Raw genomic sequence first — 973 nt, 5'->3', positions numbered from 1 at the left:
AAAATACTGTGCTATCACTTTTTTTGGTGAATTACTACAAATATAAATTCATGTTTATTTATTTGATTTCTAGATATATCTGACAATTAAATTAGATTTTGATTTCTAATTCTGTTTATTTTCCATGCTATAGTACTCTTATATTACAGTTTATTATGTCTTTAAAATAATTCAAATGTTTCCATCTCTTTAATTAAAGTATGTCTAAATTTTTCCCTAACTTTCACTATTTCTCATTGTTCATCTGTCTGAAACACATAAAGTCTGTTTATTAAAATTATATTTAGTGCTCACTTTGGCAGCACATATACTGAAATTGGAACTATATAGAGAAGATTAGCATGACCCCTGTGCAAGGATGACACGAAAATTCGTGAAGCGTTCCATATTAAAAAATTATATTCACTAGAAGCTTTCCAGAAATAATTATGGATAAATTAACTTAAACATATTTCAGTTTATTATGTAGATTATATAAATTTAATTCTGTCTTCATAAAAAATTTATAGAAATTTTTAGAGAAATAGATATCAATATCTCACGCAATTATCCATTTCTAGATTAGCTACCTCATCTGTACTTTATTGAGTTGCAATTTTCTTTTCAAGAAAATGAAGGGATATAATCTATCTTCTATATATAAAATGCATTACAAATAGAGGTATTTAAAAATGTGAATCCATTTCTGGCACATAATTGAAATGGATAATAACAAATGATAGGCTTAAATGATAGGCTTAATTATTGAGACTTTTTCAGACCTTTTTTGGGAGGGTTAGTGTGTTTATAGTTCTGAATTATTTACAGCCATGAAGATGACTTCAAGCACAGTAATGCTTTGCATAATATCCATTAAGTCAAAATCCATAGTCTGACAGGTGAAAGATTAGGCATCAAAATCACAGGACATAACGTAACAGATGTAACTGGATGTTTCGCCACATAAAACACTTGTACCTGATATCTCATGTAT

At 27.9% G+C, this 973-nt stretch overlaps 1 non-coding gene across 1 annotated transcript; it reads left to right on the top strand.

Moving 5' to 3' along the window:
- Nucleotides 1-286: 286 nt before the first annotated feature.
- On the top strand, nt 287-393 carry LOC142461905 (U6 spliceosomal RNA). Its single transcript, XR_012787074.1, has one exon. It is a non-coding gene; the product is annotated as a U6 spliceosomal RNA (small nuclear RNA).
- Nucleotides 394-973: the final 580 nt, after the last annotated feature.

This window comes from Tenrec ecaudatus, chromosome 11, assembly GCF_050624435.1.
Source record: "Tenrec ecaudatus isolate mTenEca1 chromosome 11, mTenEca1.hap1, whole genome shotgun sequence".
NCBI classification, from domain to species: domain Eukaryota; kingdom Metazoa; phylum Chordata; class Mammalia; order Afrosoricida; family Tenrecidae; genus Tenrec; species Tenrec ecaudatus.
The sequence above is the reverse complement of the archived record's forward strand: the minus strand, read 5'-3'. Positions and strand labels throughout refer to the sequence as shown.